The 22,289-nt window shown below is 42.4% G+C and overlaps 1 protein-coding gene and 1 long non-coding RNA gene across 3 annotated transcripts in view; both read right to left on the reverse strand.

Annotated features, from left to right (window-relative positions):
* Positions 1 to 357, reverse strand: part of MRTFA (myocardin related transcription factor A) — a 76,470-nt gene extending 76,113 nt beyond the window's left edge. For both annotated transcript variants that reach the window (XM_079994559.1, XM_079994558.1), the window contains exon 1: positions 289 to 357. The gene's annotated coding sequence lies outside the window, so the exon portion shown is untranslated. The remainder of the gene's footprint in view (positions 1 to 288) is intronic.
* A 106-nt stretch (positions 358 to 463) lies between these two features.
* On the reverse strand, positions 464 to 22,232 carry LOC307226128. Its single transcript, XR_013843327.1, has 3 exons — positions 22,073 to 22,232; positions 7,438 to 7,491; positions 464 to 550 (listed from the first exon to the last, which is right to left on the reverse strand). It is a non-coding gene; the product is annotated as an uncharacterized lncRNA (long non-coding RNA).
* Positions 22,233 to 22,289: the final 57 nt, after the last annotated feature.

The raw sequence follows: 22,289 nt of genomic DNA on the forward strand, positions 1-22,289 counted from the left end.
TGGGGGTGAACTGTGGAAGGCATTCCCAGTCAGGTTTCTTCCAATCCCAATCAACTGCAGCTTGCAGAAAACTGCTGAGTGCAATACATATTACTAGTTTAAGAACTACCCTCTACTGCCCATTGAATAATTTATACAATTTATAGACAAATATGACTGTGATTCTTTTGCAGTGGTAAGAATTTAAGCTGCATCACTTCCAAAACCTGTACAAAAACAGCCTGCTTCAATATTTGTAAGACTGTCAGGGACGAAGCACAAGGCATGAACCGTCACTGTTCCACTTACCATTCTTCCTCTCACTTAGTGGAGGAAGGTTAGGGTTCCGGCCAGGATGGAGGCCTAGGGTCAGCTCAGGCTGCAGGGACAGCTCCTGCAGCTCATTGGCAACAGCTTCACTCTGGGGGCTTGGTGCCGCCGAAAGAGACACCAACACTGCTTCATCTTCATTCTCGCCGGCCCCTCCTCCGTCCAGCCCATTTGCAGCAGCGACGGAAGGGGGCAGGCACAGCACTCCGGAGAAATCCACTTTGGCTTTCGTGATGGCAACCTGAAGACAGAACATATAAGAGTTGGACAATGGCATATATATATTATTCAACCTTCCAAGAGGTAGGCCTCTTCTCTAGCTGTAGCTCTTTTGCAGGGGTCCCCCCCCCCATTGTTTCAAGTTCAAAATAAATAGGCACAAACAATCTGCATACAAAACCTATGAGCATCTACAGCTCAAAGCAGCTAGAAATGTCTTCCTTCTTCCATTTCATACCTCAGAAATGTCACATTCATAAGAGTAATCTGGATACATTAACTTTATTTAAAGGTGTAATATAATCAAATAAGCCTATATACACAACAAAAGAGGAAACAAGTTACTATTAACAACTAGGAACTGAATGAACTGCTGAGTTTGGCTCTGGAAAGGCTCAGCATATCCTGAAACAAGCTAATTTTGCCCTGCCCAAACTCCACAGCAAATTGCAAAATCCTTATAGAAAACTTTCAAGAGCTCAGAATAGCCTTCAGGCTTGCATTACAAGACCTAGTGTAGCTGTGCTGGGCCTCTTCTTACAAACACAGCAGTCTCTGATGTACCGCAGGATCAATGACAATGTTGACCAACTGAGCACTAAAATTGCAAAGCAAGTCCCATCATAGCAGCACTTACAGCTTAGGTTATTTCTAGACTGGAACCAGAGTCCACCAGCACTGGACAAGTGCTAGGTGACTGGGGTGGATTTTTGTACTATTCTTACTGGTTATCAATTTTATAGTTCTAATTTATTAGTTTAATAGAGCTAATAAATTCCCTTCAAAAAGCACCAGGCAGCTGTACTTTGCACAAGACCAGGAAACAGCCCACTCTGGTCCTCTTCCCCCATGCCCACTAATTTACAAGATTAATGCTATTTCAGTGCTTTCTCATATGTTATCACAATAATACTTCCTTTATGCCCATTTATCAGCTTGTATGGTCCCACAGCGAGGTGTACAAGCAGGCAGTTCTTACTCGCATGTACTGTTCGGGTAGAAAGTCCCTTCCCTGCCTTGTTCATTGTTTCATCTATCTCAGAGTTTGTACTAATGGCTCGTGGGTCTTTGCCAGGCTGAGCTTACTGCACTTTTGACTGCATGAGGGGAAAAGACAAATACAGAGATTTTCTTTACTCTTTCTCTTGGAGCTGGGAGCAAAAGGGAAATGAGTAGAATGAGAGTTGAAGACTGACTAATTTGGGGCTGAATCTGGGTGGGAATGAACTTGGAGAAAATTGATCTGCGGTGTTATGCATTACTGGCTATGATACCCCTCTGTTCTTCATTTCAGATGTCCTCACACGTAGCAGCAAAGCTTGTAAGGCTATGGGGACACAGAGCAAGCCCATAATCATATGGCATGTTCTGTAATTTTCTATAAAGCTGAACTCTACAAGTATGTTTCTTACATTTTAAACCCATTTCTAACAGGGACTATTCATGAAGAGTAATAACACTCCTGTGATTACTTGTCAGTAATAACTCCAGCTAATTTCAAGGTTTTTTTCTACAGGAATTAAAAAAGCATCCACCCACAATGATGCCTTGAAACAGTGGAAAAACTAAGGCTGTCCATTGATGAAAAGCATTTTTCTTAATTAATCAGTTTATACATTATAAAAATTAGAATATGGATATTCTTTGGAAACAATGAATCATAACATAGCTTCGATTAAGTTGTAAGATATCACTCATCTTTTGGGAGGGGATATATTTAATATTGTTTTTCTCAGTCAATGTAATAGGGACATGCTAGAACAAAAAAAAAAGCCTTTAAAATGTTGAATTCATAGCCCCCCCCCCATTTAAAACTGGATCACTGATTAAGGTTTGTGACCCCCATATAAACTGCATAATACTTTACAAGTCTGAGGATGCAGTTACATTATAAAGCATACTGTCATTCTCCACATATCAAAGTTTCTGTTGGTAGCATTATTTTAAGACAGAAAGGTGGGGAAGTAATTCCATTAGCAAACTTGCTATGGACGTTTCTCTCTATTCTTCGTTCCTTTAAGTCAGTTTCTATTTAGGAGTGGTTACCAGGGTAATGGCAATTTCCTACTCATTTAAGAATTGCTAAGCAACCTGCATCAACTAGCAGCAGCAGGTGGCATGCAGAAGTAGGCTATTTTGGGAAGCAGTAACTACTTTTCTTGCATTAAAAAAAAGCCATCTGTTACATGTCTCTGGCAACTGTGATCAGGAGGCCAAAAGAAAATCTAAAGTAATCTTTAGGCAGAGTGGTGTTAAGTGGATCAAGTTTTAAGCTAAACAGAGAAGGAAGAAGCAGTGGTGTTATAGCTGAGGACAACATTCTTTCTAGACAACCCTAATTCAGAAAAGTAGGAAACAGCACCATGTTGTTGATAGTCTACTAATAAGCAGAAAACAATCACCTAAAACTGGGTATTTACCCAGAAATCTCAGTGCTCCAATCAGTTCTTCAGAGGTTCTTTCCCTATCGCTGTTACTAATGACACTACAACTGGAAATTCTTAGGATTAAATCTAGGAACAAAATACATTAAAAAATATGCACTGCCTAGAGCCATGACAGGTCTTTCAGATAACTGAAAAATAAGGCCAGGAAAGTCCAATCAACATAGTTTTCCTTTATTTATTTATTTATTTATTTATTCATTCATTCATTCATTCAATTCCAATTATCCTGCCCTTTCTCCCAAAGGAACCCAGATGCATACTATAGACTGAGATCTGCATATTTAGGGAAGTTCTGTTTTATAGAGGGACATCCACTCTGCTACCTGCTATGCTTTTTCTTGGATCTTCTCTATGCAGACAACTACCTGAGTATGGTCTTTTGAATGATTCTCCAAGTAAGGAACTAAAGTGTGCACTCGTTTTCAGTGTACAACCTGCATGGTATAAGAAGCCACTGCTTTTCCTATTATCCTGTCCCTCCCCAGCAGTGCAAGGAGGGAAACAGTACATCCAGCACTTCTACTGACAGTGCTGAAAATCAATGGTACAAGCACCTGTTTCACAAGGAACTTCTGCATCCCCATGGTTCTTTCCTTGTCAGATTAGAAATGCCACAGAGACAATGACTTGTCATTCCCCAACCAAGAGCAAACAGCACCAGTCTTAAGGCAAATTCATACCAACTATATTTAAGCACGCTAATGTTTTATATGGTTATGCAATGAAGTCATCTAACATATCTCCATCATATACAGAGCAAAAAATGGGTTCCATACAACATAACTGAACAGTTACAGAATTACTTGATTACAGCTACTTTACACCTATTTTGCCTTGTGGAAAGCTGTACATGCACTACAATTTTGATTGTAGAACATAGAAACTTGCCAAACTCAACTGGGAAGGCTTCAAGGAAGTTGAAGTAAGTCCCAGTCTACAGAAAATTCAGTCCCTGTTCAGTCTTTAGGTACACATGGATACATAAAAATATGTATTTTAACTTAACAAGCCTTTCCTAGAAACCCTGGTTTAGTCTAACAAGAGGTCCAGAGGATGGCACTATCTAGTCAATCAAATGCCAACAACGCAATCAAATATTGCTAATATTAAAGTTGTATAGCATACTAGCATAGCTGTAGATTGTATGACTGGTAATAATTATACTGTTGCTCTTTAAAGTGCACAGTCCAGTAACAGAAGCAGAAGGCGAAAAGAAAATTATTGTGTCTCTAAGTAACGCCTCCTTTGTAGCATATTCAGTAAGTTAGGGGAGAGATAGCACAGAAATGTGGACACCTTGAAACTCCTTTTTCCAAGTTGCACAAATTTCCACTCCCAAGCTCTAAAAGCATGTGATCACAGAAATAATGTTAAGTAGAAATTGCAACACTGATGTTATTTTATCAGTCCTATAGCTTCTGTTTGTTGTAAGAAGCAACAGATGTTAACTATATATCCATTGATTGAGGAAGTATTCTGCAGGCCCTTGATTGAGAAAGACCAAAACAAGTTTTGCAATCCATGTAGACAGAGGAGCAAGTATGATAAGGATTTGACAGATGGCATGCCGATACAGGAAGAGGGTCTGCAACACTGGACCTTGCCTCTTCATTATTTTCAAAAGGAATAAATAAACAACATGCAATGATACCTGAAATATCATTGCTGCAATATGAAAGGAAGAAGTAATAAAGCAAGTTGTGCCCCTGCAAGAAAATCTGAAAAGGCTGTGATCCTATAAATACTTAAGCTTCATTTAAATGACTCGGATTTGGGTTCACCTGCACATATTAACAATATTTATGTCAGCCTACTGTACCAAGTATGTGGACACATACCCAGGAGGGAGGAAATGCATTTATAACTGGAAGCACATTTCCAGATACCATTCCACTAAAAAGCACTGGTTCCCACAATGGCCAGCCAGATCTCTACAGGAAATCCAAATGCAGGACATAATGACAATGGCCCTCTACAGATGGATCACATGGGTGTGGCTTCAGTGAGAAGTCCATGCAGCCACTGCAATTAGAGCTTCCAAAATTACCAGTGGTGCTTTTTTCCTTAAGCCCAATATAAAATGCTTTTTCTATACCCAGTCCAACCAAATCACAGGTCAGCATTTAGCAAATGATGTTCAGGCATCACTTGCTCAGCACTGATCCACCCTCTTCAGGAGCACAGCCTGCACAAAGCTGTTTGACTCACCACTGTATTTCAACAGGAAGTCTATTAACCTGTCATACTCAACCATCCAAAACTCTCCAACCTGCACACAGACTTGGATCTATGAATGAGTATTTTTTAAACATTTAAGGTTGCCCCCCCCCAAATTGTGCTAATTTGTTTATTAAGCAAAGGGGGGGGGGAGAGACTTTAAAAAGATTTCCCAAGCTCTTAACAATCAACTCTTCCAGAATCTTGCTTAGCTTATCAACCCTCCCCTCCACAAAAAATCTTTCTTCTCCATACATCCTACTACCCTTAAACTGCCATCTGTAGAAACACAGATGTTTTGTCATCTCCATAGGCAAGTTCACACTTTGTACAGAAATGTTTGCTGACTCATGCTTTGTCATATACACATATAAAGCATTAGGGACAAACGGGCATCTAACATTTTAACATGGAGCAGACGTGCACCAGGAAGCCATTTCTAATCAAGTATTTACTGCAGGTCCCAATGGGGTGATTTATTTAGAGAAGGGTTAGGGGACCTCCGGCTGACAGGCCAAATTGGGACCCGTGCTGAACCACAAGCTACAGATTTCCCAAACCTCACTCATCTGGCTTTCACCTGACATCATATGTGACATCAGGTGTGGCACAGAGATGCAGGGGGTTTGGCTACACAGCAGAGTTCCCTAGGGGGAACTTGATCACATATCCAATCCCTGATGAAAGCAGCTTTGCCAACACTTTACTTGGCATTATGAAGCACTTCCCACATGCCAGCTGGCTGTAAGGCATTTGGGAAGCTAAAAAGCTTTGCAAGACTTGTGCTCAGAGTTTCCCTAGTGCTGAAGATAAGGCTTCCAAAGCTCCTTGCCCTGAGGTTCCCAAGTGTTGGGTGCCTGAAAGTGCTGCACAAACGACTTTGACAGGTGAGTTGGCCTGCCCACCAGTTTAAGTTGGCCTGTGGGCTATAAAGATTCCCCACCCCGATCTACAGCTTAATGTGAACCTTTGGGCAGGTGGATGTTTATGAGGACATGGAGCCCCTGAACTTGAGTTTTCTGGATTATCAAGCATCAGTGCCTTTGTCAGGTGAGGCAAGCATGTCTGTGATTCTTTCAAATCATAAGAGTTAGCAACTTAACAAAAATATCAGTGATGTGGGATGAAGAATTTTCCACAGCTATGTTTTTCCATGGACCCAAGTACATTTCTAAAGATGAGTTGTTCTGGGGAAGTATTAGTTTGAATACTATAATTAATTATGCAAAAAAATATCTAAGGCACAAAGAAATTTTCCAAAAAACGTTTTCCTTAAAAAACTTTCTGATTCAAAATTTTCCAGGAAGTCCACATTGCCCATGAAATCCATGGGTTCTGAAATAGCTACCAGATTTTGTGTTTGGTATAAAAATACACAAGACTGTAGTAATTAATTCTTAAACACACATCCAAAAAGCTAGTATCAATAAGGTTCCCCTCAACCCCTCCCAACTATAATATGTCAAAGCCAATCTCCTTTGCAGGAGGGCACGGTTGCGGGCTGCACTTTCCTGCACTTAGTGGGGGCGTGTCAAGTCCCCTGCATCATCAGGGAATTGCGGCCCGTGTCATGCCCGCAGCCAGCCAATCCAAGCTGGGAGCTCTTCCTTCTGCTTCCTGCTTCAGCGGATCTCCCGCCCTCCCGCCCTTTCTTCTTGCATTCGACAACTTGACCTTGATATGGACCTCGGTTGGTCGCCTGTTGAAGAGGCCTGGTAGGAATTTTTCCACTTGGCAGATTGGCACCAGCCACTTGGTTTTCACCTACCTCGTAGCAAATCATCACAACTTTGTAAGGTTTGGTGGTTAGGCATTGGAAAAGCTTGGTTGATGGGAGGAGAAGCTGTGGCCATCACCTGCCCCTCCCCTTTAAGGGTATACCGTTAAAAGAATCCAGGGGCCTGGTTCCTGTCCAAAGCCCAGGTAGAGGCTACGGCTATGGCACGACCACACCGGTGACTCTGAGGGGAGATCTGAGTTGATGTACATCAACGGGGCTCCCCCTACTGGTGGTTAACCCTTGTGAGACTCCCTGCATGGCGGGCAGGAGCCAGATATAGTCGGTTTGGGTCCAATGCCTAAGCCAATACCATTCACATTCTGTAAGCAATAAAGTTGTGGCCTTTATTAGCCCATTAACCTAAAAGACTGGAGTCCACGTGTCTTATTCATCAAATGGGGGTGTGCAGGGCCTTGACACGCAATTAATTTTAAAAGGAAGCAATGCAACTGGAAGATTACAAACCTTATAGTTCCCACAAATCAATCCAGTTCTGTTCCATGCCAGGCGCTCCAATCACTACAAAAGAAACAGAAATCACACAAATCAAATCTCTTCCACAAGATTTAAGCCATGTTGCCTACAGATAAAAAGCAAAGCAGCTCCCATCTTGTTGCCACCAAATTTAAGTTGTTTGGCATCCCCTCTAAAGCAATGTCAGGATTCAGACAGTATTTGAAGGCTGCATTCAGATGACACCTCCTCTACCTGTGGTTTGGAGAATCAGGAACAATACTCCTCCCTTCACAAGCACAACTTAATAAATTAGTTCTTGGTTTAATCCAGTCCTGGTTTGTTTGCATATGCGGATCAAATAACAGTTGAGACAATCTGTGATTCTTTTAACATCTTATTGGTTAATTTTGAGTGTACAATGTATACAGAAGCAGTCTTTATTTACAAATAAAGTTTTTGTAAATAACTTTACAAAGTCTATATTTACAAATACAGTAAATGATGCAGCATAATAAAGGCAGCCTAAGCAAGTCTTAAGTGACACAAAGAAGCAACAGTTTTAGAAGGGAGTATATACTTGAATATGTCTATTCAATAATGGGACTATCAGATTATCAGATTCTGCTAAGTGGCTACTGCAGCAACATATGGAGTAGTGCATACATTTAGAATAGCAGTGCACTCTCCACATGCCTTATGCATGAAGAAGTACAATACAAGCCGCTTCATCTGAAAAAAGTATTCCCAAAGAGATACCAAGGAATACTATATCTAAATTTCCTTAACCCTGGACATATCCCACTTTGAACATACCAATAGTGCACCAAATATAGATCACGAGCAATGCCAGTCATACTCAGGAGTAGATTTGTTTAAATGAATGGACCTTAGTAATTTAGGTATATTAATTTCAATCTACTCTGAGTAAAAGGTAAAGGGAACCCTGACCATTAGGTCCAACCGCAGACGACTCTGGGGTTGCGGCGCTCATCTCGCTTTACTGGCAGTGGGAGCCGGCATACAGCCTCCGGGTCATGTGGCCAGCATGACTAAGCCACTTCTGGAGAACCAGAGCAGCACACGGAAACGCCATTTACCTTCCCGCTGGAGCGGTACCTATCTATCTACTTGCACTTTGACATGCTTTCAAACTGCTAGGTTGGCAGGAGCAGGAACCGAGAAACTCCGGTGACAGCCCAGGTTTTCGTGAAAAATAAGGGTATAAACTACTGTAAAGTTGGTAGAACCTGATGGTAATCACCACCAGAACATTTCAATTTGAAATTTTCATTACATTAATTTGTGTGTGCGAAAGAATGCTTTAATCTTTGAAGAGCAAGAGCTCTCAACTGGAAGAAGCTGCCAGGGACATAATAATAGACTAAGTTTTACTTGCTTCTACAAGTGTGCATTAGCTACAAATCACAAGAATGATATATTTAATGTGATTTTTGCTTCTGCATCTTCATATTCTAGAGCCAGAACTGAACAAATGAGAAACCACATTAAAAGAAAAAAGTATTTAAAGAATAGGTCTAACATTTGAATTTTAATGGACACAACTGGATGTGGTCCCTGTACTTTAGTAACAGATTTTAGCCTAAATGCCAGTAGCAATCTAAAATGACATGCTATTTGAGCACCATTCCTTCCTGCCTCTTAACACAACTTAGTTTCTTTCAATAGCTCTAAACAGTCACAAAAGGTGAAATAGAATCAAAGAATCACAGAGCTGGAAGGGAGCCTGAGGATCATCTAGTTCAACCCCATGCAATGCAGGAATATGCAGCTGCCCATTACGAAGATCATGCCTGCACTATGCTCTAACCAACTGAGCTATCTAACTTCTCACAATCTTCCAGACAAGGGTGTGCAGTGTATTGCCTCAACCATCAGATTTAATTGACTTCCCTACTGCCAAAGATCACTCAGTCAACTACCATGGAAGTTCCCAAGAATATCCAGAAAGGTGAGGGGTTATGACTACACTACGTACAACCACTTCCTTTCTGCCTGTTGGGTAGTCCCACAACAGATAATTAGCAAGCCAGTTTGCCAAGAGGTGGACGTTAAAGGCCTCATGAGAAGATATGCTAAAGCACTTCTTTCCCAATACCTGCTTCTTTTCTGGCATAGACATCTATGCAGTAATACTTAGTAAGTCAATGGCATGCTGCAGCTTTAAAAATCTAGCTTGGGACTCTAACAGAAGGCAATGTAAGAGACACTTTACTGCAGTGAAGGCTTAGCCATTAGTCTTAGCTGCTAAGATAGCCCTTCTGTAAAGCATTTGCCGGTATATAAAAGCTCCTTTTCCTTAACTCTTTTCTCCAAAATATGAGGGTCTTGAAATATTGTAAATAGAAATGAGAAATAAAAAAAGAAAAGGTAAAGCCCTTTAGACCACTTGGACATACAATGGAAATGAGTAACAACTTAAGTTCCAAATTCCAACAGATCCCAACATATTTTCTGCCTCACCCCAGCTTACATGATTAGTCAATAAACATATGTAAGAAAGCAATTTTTAATCATCTCATGTATTTTATTTTTCTTAATAGTGCCATGTTATGTCCACAGCTCAACTACACAGCTGGTAACAGAACCACTATGAAGTTTTCCCCCACCTCTTTTCCAGCTGTGTGGTATGGCTGTACTGTAATAAAATAACTTTCACAAGTCCCCTCCCCCCGAGAAAATAACGTCAACTGTAAGAGATGCAGAAGTCTTGTCTTGCTCATAAACTTATAATTCAGTGGAAAAGTTTATACACCATTGTTTACATGTTCCAGCTAAGCTGTTGGTATTCTAGCAATTACAATGGGTTATCTGCCTTTGCTAGTGGTGACTCAGAGTTTAGTAGTTGAACAACATGGAAATTCTCCAACTGGCCTTAAGAAAGAGCCTCTGATCTGAATGCCACAACAGGGGTTTAATTTTCATATCCCTCTTTCTCCCACCAGTTACATATTTAAAAGCTCAAGTAGCTCTCCCTATAACCATCAAGAGTCTAGGATCCTTCATCTAAACTTAACAATCCCAAGTTTCTAATTATGATTTCTGTTGTCTATGTGGAAGGAAGGAAGGAAGAGTCCCTCCCTCTATTCCCCATTATGAAAACCACAAAGCAAAGTTATGAATTCCTGTACAGCAAGAATAATGAACCTCTAGTCCATAAGGCCTCCCTTTCCATCTCAAAGTCTCTGCTCTTGACCCCACCCCTACACTCCCACACTTTTAAAAAAAGCCTGTCACATGGTAGGAACAGCTGGAAAGGAGTTAGCTTTCCCCTCCTAGTTAGGCAAGACACACACAGCAAGTAGGACTTTTTGAAAGCTTCCAGGCACCCAAGTACTGTGGCACCCAAATGTTTAAATGCAGTCATAATTTGTCATCTGTAGACAATGGCAGAATAGACCAAGGAAGAAATGCTTGGCAGCCCTTTTCAAAGCTCAGCAACTCAACATCTCCACCCTGCACAGTCTCCAACTTTAAACATCAAGCCCACTTTGAAGAGGTTTTGTCTGTTTGGGAATAAGAAAAGGGAATATTTCTGACAGCGACAAGGTAATGGAGATGCAAGGTAAAGTAAAAAGCAAATGAAATGTCATTAGATCAAATTCCCTACTTGATTTCTAAACAGCAAATTCAATCAGAAAATAAAATGCCTGTAACTTCTACAATGGCAAGAAAGAAGGGTCTGAGAAAGCAAAGGCTAAAAAGCAAGCAAGCAAAGGCTATCCCACTAACAAAAACAAATTTAAAATGTGTATGTTGGAATGGAGTTCACTGTTGCTACCATAGTTTCTCAAATTACCTGAATCCAAAATGTACATGTGAACTTGAAGGAAGGTTCCTAAGAAAGGTAAGTTTCAGCTGCTCTGTGTAAAACACTAACTGCTGACCCAACTTTCGCATGTTTAATTAGAATTCCAAAATTAAGAAGGCCAGAGGCAGAAAATGAAAGCTGCCTTCTCTATAATTAAAGAATGTCACCAAAGTAGTCACACTGCAAAAACATACTGAGGCGATAGCAGACATCTACCTACCTTCAAAATAAAATGACAAAAGCAAGCATAGCCCAGTGTCAGCAAGCAGTTTCAGCTAGTCCTTGGTAGCGTTGCAAAGTCCTAATGAAGGTGTGCACTGCCCAAAGCTGCACTGAAGTATATACTCTTTTCAGAGTTGCAACTCTTAATTTTAATCACTCCTGTCCAACCATCTGCTATAGGACATAACTGGAATTTTATTTTATTTTTTAAAAAGAATGAAGAATCCTAAACTATTACAACCAAGAAATGTTAGTACACAACAAGCATTGTTATTAAAGTAACAATAAGCAGAATAAAACCTCAATGGAAGTGCGACAGATAGAAGCCCAAAAGACTCCTCTTTCTACTCATTAGCCTCACAATGCAGCTCAGTTAGCTTCTTATATCACATTAAAGACCTTTCATTTAGACCTCAAAAATAAAGTTATTAAAACACTTTGCATCTGGGCGTTCTGACAGAGCTTAGATTTTTAAAGCACTTGAAATGCCCACTTTAAACATTTCTCACATCACAAACCCCTCTTTAAAGGGTGCACTTTCTTTGAAACGCTATCATGCACACTGAGTGGGCCACTCTGTTGTAAGTGGCATGTGTGCAAAGGGCTGGATTATTATCATCATTTATTAACTATGTATACTGCCCTTCAGGGCGATTCACAGCATAAAAATACAATATAAAAACACAAAAGACATAATAATAATAACACAAACAAAAATGAAACAAAATATAACCCCTCTCCCATAAAGACATTTAAAACCATATAGGATGTCAGTCTGCCAAAGCCCTGGTTGAAGAGGAATGCTTTGCTTTTTGCCTGGCACCTAAAGGTGTATAATGGAGGTGCCAGCTGTACCTCCCTGAGAAAAGCATTCTACAACTGGGGAGCCACTGCAGAAAAGGCCCATTCCTGTGTTGCGACCCTCCAGACCTCTCGTGGAAGAGGCACACAAAGAAGGGCCTCACATGATTACCGCAGGGTCCTGGTAGGTTCATATGGAGAGAGGTAGTTCTTGAGTTATTTGTGGTCCTGAGCCATTTAAGGTTTTATAGGTCAAAACCAGCACTTTCAATTGGGCCCAGAAACTAATTGGCAGCCAGTGCAGTTGGGATTTCATAACCTTCAGATGTTTTAAACCCTTATGAAATATTCAACATTTTCTATCCATATCAGGGATCTCTAGCATACATTACTGTTTCTAGTGGCTATTCAAGAACCAATAGCTAGAAACCTTATTTCCAAGTTAAAGTTATCTGTGAAAATTATATCCTTGCTTCAATATTTTTTAAACTTAGGTCAACTCTATCCCAACTGCAATTTGTTTCGTATGTTGTTAGTAAGGGAACCCCCTTTAACCTAATCTCACAAGAGACTCCCTTTTCCTATAAGAATGGCTTTTACACTGAATCGAGTTCCCATAATATATCTTCCTTGTTCCTGGGTAATCAGAGACTAGCAAATTACTCCAATGTATCATATATTACCATGAGTAATCTCTCCCACTACTGAAAACACCCCAGAACCATGGTTACAAAGAATACAAATGCCTCATTAGTGGCAAATAACTACAGATATCTTGTCACTATCCAGTATTTAATCGTCTTCCTTTTTCCACTGATGGATTTATGACAAACACAGCAAAGTAGACAGGGTTTTTTTTTCTTGATTAGCAGCTATTAAAACTAATGAAATTAATGTTTGCATTACTCCAAACCAGGTAAGATCAACAAAACACAATATGAAGCAGCTTTTTTAAAAAACAGAAAAGTGACACTGGGCAAGGCAAACCAGAATAGTTGGGAAGGCTTAAGGAAGAGAGGTAACACAATTATACTTACAACAGGTCCAAAGCTCATGTAATAAAAGTCTCAAGTGGCACAACATATTTCGGAATTCCTTTGTGAAAGGGAATTTTAATCTCGTCATTCTCCCTTATATTCCTGCTGTAACTCCACAAAAGCTTAACTATACTGTATCCAGTTTCAAATTTGTCATAATACCACAAAATTAACAGGAAAACAAGCTATTTACAAGCATCAAGCAAATTCGTAGACCTCTAAAACTATTATATTTAAATTTAAGAACTGATATTCACTACAAGGTTAAAACTGCAAGTTCCAATATACAGTACTAGTTAAAACTATTTGCCTTTTTCTAAAATTGTGTCACAAAGACAGTCCTCAAACTATCAATTTTATTTTTCCATAAAGTGCTTATAAAAAGAATTCCACAAAATTTCAAATATTCATACACAGTGCAGTAACTGAAATCTCATTTTGCAAGATTTGTGGCATTTTGTTTAACTAGACACTATTGTATGTCATACCTGAATTATCTTTATTAAATGTATTTCAAGACAACAATCTAGATTTGCATAATAAAAAATTAATATATAATTTATTACAAGCGGCATGACGCAACATAAGCAGACACTGGAAAGACCTTTCTAGCACAATGGTAGACAACTGGTACAAAATAGTTTGGAAAACAGCCTTCCTTGGGAGATTAGTAAGTAAACTATGGTTGACATGTGGACGGATCAAAAAAGATGGCTTTACCCTCATGTGATTTAATTTCATAACATATGTCAGTATCCCAGAAAATGAACAATCCCCTCCATCAGCATTTGGTTCAATCTGGTTGATCTAAACGTTAATTTAAAAATACCATATTTTTCGCTCTATAACACGCACCTGACCATAACACGCACATCGTTTTTAGAGGAAGAAAACAAGGGAAAAAACATTCTGAATGAAACAGTGGATGTATCATTTTTGTGCTTCATGCTGTGGCCACAGACATGTGATCTGATGGTGAATTTGGGGTGACCCAATGCAAAAATCCTGAGAATCCCTGTGGATCCGTGCTTTGTAACCACGTTTTTGCACCATTGCAGCCCCAGGCGACAGTGGGTGCATGATTTTTGGGGGGCAGGCTGTAGCCATGGACATGCTATGCGCTCTGATGGTGAATTTGGGCTGACCCAATGCAAAGATCCTGAGGATCCATGTTTTGTAACCACGTTTTTGCACCATTGCAGCCCCAGGCAACAGTGGGTGCGTGATTTTGGGGGGGCAGGCTGTAGCCATGGACATGCTATGTGCTCTGATGGTGAATTTGGGCTGACCCAATGCAAAGATCCTGAGGATCCATGTGGATCCATGTTTTGTAACCACGTTTTTGCACCATTGCAGCCCCAGGCAACAGTGGGTGCGTGATTTTTGGGGGGCAGGCTGTAGCCATGGACATGCTATGTGCTCTGATGGTGAATTTGGGCTGACCCAATGCAAAGATCCTGAGGATCCATGTAGATCCATGCTTTTTAACCACGTTTTTGCACCATTGCAGCCCCAGGCAACAGTGGGTGTGTGGTTTTTGGGGGGGCAGGCTATAGCCATGGACATGTTATGTGATCTGATGGTGAATTTGGGCTGACCCAATGCAAAGATCCTGAGGATCCATGTAGATCCATGCTTTTTAACCACGTTTTTGCACCATTGCAGCCCCAGGCAACAGTGGGTGCGTGATTTTGGGGGGGCAGGCTGTAGCCATGGACATGCTATGTGATCTGATGGTGAATTTGGGCTGACCCAGTGCAAAGATCCTGAGGATCCATGTGGATCCATGCTTTTTAACCAAATTTTAAGTGGGGAGGGAAGGAAAAACACAGAAGGGACAAGGAGCAGGAGAGGGGTGTGCAGAGAAGCAGCTGGCTAAGAATGCAGGAGAGGGGTAGGGAGGAAAGGAAGGCAAAAGTTTTCCCTCACCTACCCACCCAAGCCAGCCAGCTCGCCGCTCTCTCTCTCTCTCCCTCCTGCATGTTTTCAGCTTTCCCCTCTGCTTGCCTGGAGGGGAGGGGCTTTCCCTGCTCTTTGTTCCGTTTGAGCAAACACAGCAAGGAAACAGAGGTGGGTGGGCAGTAAGACCCTGAGGCAGAATGCCGGAAAGCAGCCACTTCCTCTTTTCAAGTTTCCCTTCTAGGAGACGCGCAATTTGATTTTTGCCTGCTTTTTTTGCCTCCCCTCGCACCAATTGGCTCCAGGGACCACACATTCGCTCAATAACACGCACAGACATTTCCCCTTCCTTTTTAGGAGAAAAAATCTGCGTATTATAGAAGGAAAAATACGGTAATTATCTCTACTTTGAACTCCCATGTTCATCAATATATGGTATATTGTTTCAATGGAAACATAAATAGGAAAAATGACTATTACTCATACTTCATCTAAGCACTACCACAAAGATTCCTGATTAGGCATTTAGCTATGTGATGCTGAATGTTATCGGTTAACTCTGTTCTATCATGTTTCCCCTTTGTTTTTGTTTAGACGAATTCACGAGCCAAGAACTTACACATGGACCATTAATAATGACCATATGTTGTAGATATTACTGCAAATTGAGAAGACTTGGTCTGTTTATTTGTATCATTTATTATTCCTATGATCCTTGTATAAAACCAAATAACAAGTTATTTAAAACAAAAATCAAACTAGACACTATTATCCTCTCTATTCCTAAAGACATGAAGTTTGGAAGATGAGTTCATTGCTGAGTAGTCTCCTGAAGTTATACTAATTTGCCCATTCCAAAGTTAGGCCCACAGTAAAATGAATTTAACAAGGATCCTTTCTTGTCTCCAGTACTTGAGGAGCAAGCAAGAGGAAACATATTAGAAGTTATACTGCTATTTAAAATCAACACAACTTTCAGTACCACAAATGTGCAATGCAATCCTAGGTATGTCTACTCAGAAGTTACCGTATTTTTCGTCCCATAGGACGCACCTAGTTTTTTGGGGGGGAAATAAAGAAATTTTTTTCTTTATTTTCCCCCCAAAACCAGGTCCGGGAAACAGAACCAGGTCGGGGAACAGCAGGATGGCGGCGCTGAGCCTCCCTGCTGTCCCCCGAGCTTGTGGGGCTGGCCGATGTCTGCCCGGCGCACGGGGCGCTCTGCTTCAGTATGCCCTGCCCGCCGGGCGGCAGGCTGCTATCCTCAGCGAGGGGAGCCCTGCGGGAAACTGCTGCAGGGCTCCCCACGCTGCGGATGTCTGCCCGGCGCGAGGGGCACTCTGCTTCAGGGCGCCCCTCGCGCCGGGCGGCAGGCTGCTATCTGCAGCCTAGACAGCCCTGCGGGAACTCCCGCAGGGCTGCCTAGGCTGCGGATGTGTTCCCGAAGCGCTGGGCGCTCTGCTTTCAGCGCACCTGGCGCCCCGGGAAGCAGGCTGCTATCTGCAGCCTAGACAGCCCTGCGGGAACTCCCGCAGGGCTGCCTAGGCTGCGGATGTCTTCCTGAAGCCTGGAGAGCGAGAGGGGTCGGTGCGCACTGACCCCTCTCGCTCTCCAAGCTTCAGCGAAAGCCTGCATTCGCCCCATAGGACGCACCCAGATTTCCTCTTCATTTTTGGTGGGGAAAAAGTGTGTCCTATAGGGCGAAAAATACGGTATACTGAGCTGAAGTGCTTTATTCCTAGGTAAGGCTGCAACCCAAAACAGTGAGTTAAAATATAAAGACAGTTTCAACTTATATATACAGCAAAACTAAGAACAAAGGCTGAATTCATCCCTATATTTTCATGTGATTTCTAAAGAGTGGAGACAAGGAAGAAGCAAAGAACTGATGGGATTAAAAGCCTAGGCAGGAAGACACAGCAAAGGACAGAGAGCTGTTTGCATACTGACCCCTATGACCAAGTCCTTGTGCATGCAGAATGCTGTACTCACCAATATCAAATTCTGTATCATTCTGACATCTTGCGCACAAACACATAAACACTATGGGAGGAATTCAACATTGTGTTAAAACAACTGTTTTGGCAGGGAAGCATTTGGGTTTGCCAGACCAAACCAAAGGATCCCCAACCGCCCCAGAGCCAATTTTGAGGAAGTGGACGGAGGAGAAAGGAAAAAGACCCATTGCACGCAGTAGTCCTTGTGCAGGGCTTCCACTGACTGGACTTAGTTGAATCCCGACCACTATGCTCTGGAACTGGCTGGTGTGTGCAGAGTATCCCTTTACTTAATTTCCCCATCCTCTTCCAATCTGCATGCTATTTCTATTTTAGTTAAAAACACATGTAAAAACAATATATTCAGATGTAGAATGTCTCACTGAAATTCAAGCAATCTGGTTTTACAGAATGATGAATTGAAAGATACTGTAATCTTCAACAGTCATGAAATGCCTATAGGACCTCACCAACACAAAGGAATTAAAGTTTCACTTAAAGTAAATTACAAAAATAGAGAAAAGGGAAATTAAAACAATCAGTAATATCCTTCTGCATTTCTTCATAAGAAGTCTGAATATTTAAGTTAAAAAATATGTTCATGTCTGAGGCTCAATTTGATAAAGGTTTACAAAACTACTAACAGCAAGGAGAAGCAAATAAAAATTCTCAGTACATTTCAGCCAAGAGAACATAAAGACAACAAACTTGTGGCACGTGATGAGAAAATCCTTTACATAATGTAAAAAAAAAATAATGGATTTCTTTGTCACAGGTTGTTGTGATGGCCACAAGCAGACACAGATTTTTAAAACAATTCATCAAATTCAAAAAGGACAGTTTTTTACAGCGGCCAATAGTGGGCCAAGCAACAAAGGGCATTATCGCTACCATGCTTCACTTGAGAGTTCTGTGCATATCTGGACTTCACTGGTCTTTCCAAATTCCCAGCTATACGTAGGGCTATAAGTTCAGTGATAGAGCATCTGCCTCACATGCAGGTTCAATTCCCAGCTTCTCCAGGAAGGGCTGTGAAAAGCTCCTGTCAGAAACCCTGGAAAGCTCAGTCAGTGTAATCAATACTGAGCTAGATGACTAAAGGTCTGACTCAGTACAGTGGTACCTCAGGTTAAGTACTTAATTCGTTCTGGCCGCCAGAGCACAATTTCTGTTCTCATCCTGAAGCAAAGCTCTTAACTCAAGGTAATATTTCTGGGTTAGCGGAGTCTGTAACCTGAAGCATATGTAGCCTGAAGCGTATGTAACCCGAGGTACCACTGTATAAGGCAATTTACTAGATTCCTAGCAATACTATTAGTATTCAACATACTGCTAGCATAGCATGTGCTTACAATCTACCACCACCTTAGCTTCCATTTCTCCCTTTAAACTTTCATCATACATTGTATTAACTATTCTACCAACATGAAGGATTTCTTTACGTGTCCCAATAGACCAAAAACCTGATGATTCATAAGGATAGATGTAAGAACTATACACTTCAAAGTCAACTAAGAATGAAACTCCAAGTTATTCAGCTTTCATAATGACAATAGATGGGCAGTGCAAACTTCCAATAAGCAATATCCCTCAAAAAATCATTCTGCACTTCCTAGGCACCCACTTTAATTAGCAGAGCAAGTTTTTGCTAAACATATTTCTGTCATGTATGAAGTCAGCTATCCACAGAAAGCAGGAAACAGGCCTGGAAGCAATATCATCAGTGAATTTTTATTTATTACACCAGTTCTATGCTACGTAATACATAAAAAACATATCTATGAAGTATACAGAAAACTGAAACAAACACTAAATATTACAAAAAAAGTTAACATATAAAAACATTAAAGGTAAAGGTAAAGGTACCCCTGCCCGTACGGGCCAGTCTTGACAGACTCTGGGGTTGTGCGCCCATCTCACTTAAGAGGCCAGGGGCCAGCGCTGTCCGGAGACACTTCCGGGTCACGTGGCCAGCGTGACATCGCTGCTCTGGCAAGCCAGAGCCGCACACGGAAACGCCGTTTACCTTTCCGCTGGTAAGCGGTCCCTATTTATCTACTTGCACCCGGAGGTGCTTTCGAACTGCTAGGTTGGCAGGCGCTGGGACCGAGCAGCGGGAGCGCACCCCGCCGCAGGGATTCGAACCGCCGACCTTTCAATCGGCAAGTCCTAGGCGCTGAGGCTTTAACCCACAGCGCCACCTGCGTCTATTGTAATAAAAACATTACACTAATACAAATAAGCCGCCTCTCCACTCACAGTTCTTTCTGTAGCCTCTGCCCTATCTTCTCCAGCTGCTTCACTGTCCCATGATCAGGGCTTGCTTTTATGGGCAGGCACCAAAGTGGTTGGAGCTTCCTCAGGCTGCCCACACACCTGTGTTCCATTAAGCCACTGTTGCTCAAACTTGGGTCCCCAGCTGTAGTTGAACTACAACTCCCATAATCCAAAGATGGCAGGACCAGTGGGGAGGGATGATGTGAGGTGTAGTTCAACAACTGTTAGGGACCCAAGTTTGAGAACACTACATTAAGCAATTAGGTGCACTCTCCACACCCAGCACCAGGTGCAATATGCTTGGCGAGTTTCCCAGGGTATCCCAATGATAGAAAAAGGGCACCCTGCTGATCACAGTTTTTTCTACTTCAGAGCATATTTTGTACCTAGAAGTTATTCATCCTTATACTCTATCTGTATACAATGACACCAAAACTGACATTCATTGGTTTTATATTGCATTTTTGTCTTAATTATATTGTTTCATACTGCACAGCATTTAGAGCAATTTTTAAAATACTGTATCAAGCTTGATATTAAAATCAATATTTATACACATACCAACTATTTTTCTACACACCTGAAATATCAATCTTCACATTCTTTTCTGTGTGCCTTAAATAGAGATGCAAAATATGGAGTGCAGTGGAAATTTTGATGTAATTATTTCATCTTTGGATTAAAAATGCCTACCAAATCTTGCATGCACATGCATTTTCTGCCCACCTATACTCATGTACTGTACTTTTCATTGCACCAAGTTACACAATCCCATGCCATAATTTCATAACTACCATTTTCCCATACTATACTCCTCAAAGCTGGTGAACTGCACTCTTGAGATACTACCCTGGGAAACAAAAAGGGAGGCTCCTGCTCAAGACCTTCACTAGGTCAACAAGTATGCAAATCCCTTGCTACAGAATTAGCTAGGGCAATAAAGACTTACTAACACAGGACTGATCTGACAAGTCACTCCAGTGTTTGAAAACAAGAAGTGGACAAGAAAACTTATGCCATAATAAACGTTTTCAGCCTAAGGGCCACAATGCCTTGCAGGCAACCTTCTAGATCTCGCCTACCAGACACGGCAACACCAGAGGGGAAAAAGTGGGCAAAGCAACAGATACAATGCTTACATTTGTACATTCAAGCCACACAAAAACCAGAGGTTTCTCAACATTCAAACACCCCCCCCCCCTTTATCCAGGCAAACAAGAAGCATTACTACAGTTCAAGAACAAATTCTTGCCAAGCAAAAGCACTCAAGGAAGGCAAATGGCTGATAAGAGGTGTGGCTTGGGCAGAGCCCCAAGGACTGGCTAGAGAGGCCTAAAAGGATGCATTTGGAAACCACCACCACCCCAGGGCCTGAGGTTCCCTACCCCTGCCTTAAGGTATCATAAGTCTGCTTTTATTGCAACCAGTGAATACGCTCACTCTTCTGCAAGTTGCTACCATGTGATGTCCAGATGCTTTCAAAGTGGGAAACCCAAGAGGAGTCCCATGTCTTTATGCTGTTAAAGAGGATGCATCTTTAACTATGGATGAACTATAAGTGCCAGTGTGATTCTATTCACAAGCTCAGATCGTCGGATGTTAAGCAGCAGGGAAAGTACTAGCAAAGGATATTCTTGCTGGCCTCCAGCCCACAATGAGCCAGCCGCATTCAACCACCCTCCAGCACAGGATTCTGGGAAGCATCAAATGATAATTCATCCTGAATCTATATGCTCAACGCAGATTCCTACATGTGCCAGTGGGTGTGATCAGCTCAGCCCATATTCTCAAAACAGTCTTCCACACAGATTGCAGATTACAATTCTGAAACTGAATCAGGGGCAATCTTGCATTCTTGAAATTACATAGAGAAGATCCAGTACATTTACATTTCCTTTGCAATTAAAATTTTCTGGGAGGAAAAGAGTCTCAAAGACAAAAAAAAAAACCAATAATTTTTGGGTGGTGGTGGTGATGATCCTGGAGGTTTATTCTTGTCGTCCAATAAAAACCCAATAGTTGAAAACAGTGCTAAGGGAGGGATGATAAACCCGTTCGGAAAACGGTGAAATGACACAGCGGAGGGGGGCGTTACGGGGAAAAGCAGAAGCCTGGCTGGCGGCTGATGGAGAAAAAGGATACCTTCGGTGGCTCTTCTAGGCAAATTATTTGGGGGCTGGGGAGGCGGAACATTCGCCGTTTTACTCACAAGCGCATAGCAAAGGGGCGGGAGGGCCACGCCAGAGTCACGTCGCCCGAAGGAGAGGCCCGGTCGTGGGAAGGGGGCGCTGCAAAGGAGAACGGCGTGGGGCGACGGGGGGGGGCCTGCGTGGTTCGTGTGGGACGGGAGAAGGAGGGCGCGGTTCTCCCACCAGCCTCCGCCGTGGGGCAGAGGAGGAGCGTGAGGCGAGCCAAGGCCAGGCTCTCCCAGCAACCGGGGCAGCCCCGCTTCGTGCTTCCCAGAGGGGCGGTTCCCTGCCCCATACATGGAGGGACATTCCCCCCCCCCCTCAGCGGGCAGGCGGGCGGGCGGGGCGAGGAGCTGCCGGCACGCTCCCTCCCGAAGCCTCCCTCGCACTCACCTGGTCACGACTCCATCCCAGCTGCCCGCACTTGGCCGCCTTCCCCTTCCGCAGCCTCCCACAGAAAACTTCCCCGAGCGCGCAAAAAAAAAAGAACCCCGGCCCTCACCGCCGCCGGCTCAGCTCCTCTCAGCCGCGGAAGCTCCCGCCCACCAGAACGCCGAGCTACGGGACGAGCAGGCGGCGCGGCCAATCCGAAGGCGCGGAGGCGACTGAA

Source organism: Podarcis cretensis (assembly GCF_951804945.1).
Source record: "Podarcis cretensis genome assembly, chromosome: 10".
Taxonomy (NCBI): Eukaryota; Metazoa; Chordata; class Lepidosauria; order Squamata; family Lacertidae; genus Podarcis; species Podarcis cretensis.